The 201-nt window shown below is 45.8% G+C and overlaps 1 pseudogene; it reads right to left on the bottom strand.

Moving 5' to 3' along the window:
- Positions 1-201, bottom strand: part of LOC119591049 — a 35,115-nt pseudogene that overhangs the window by 31,225 nt on the left and 3,689 nt on the right.

Below are 201 nucleotides of genomic sequence, written 5' to 3'. Positions count from 1 at the left end.
GGCTGCCCCCAGCCCCCGGCCCCCTGGGAAAAATGGGACCCCGGACACTTATTCTTGCCCAGCCGAAAAATCGTTAAACATTGGGCTTTCATGGGAGTTTTGTAAAAATTTGTTTAGTTTAATCAAATGATCCTTTTTATTTCCGTTGCCCCGGGAATCCGCATATGGCTGACTTTAAAAAAAAAAAAATAGAGGGGGGAG

This window comes from Penaeus monodon, chromosome 28 (assembly GCF_015228065.2).
Source record: "Penaeus monodon isolate SGIC_2016 chromosome 28, NSTDA_Pmon_1, whole genome shotgun sequence".
Lineage (NCBI taxonomy): Eukaryota > Metazoa > Arthropoda > Malacostraca > Decapoda > Penaeidae > Penaeus > Penaeus monodon.
This window is presented reverse-complemented; position numbering and strand designations above follow the sequence as displayed.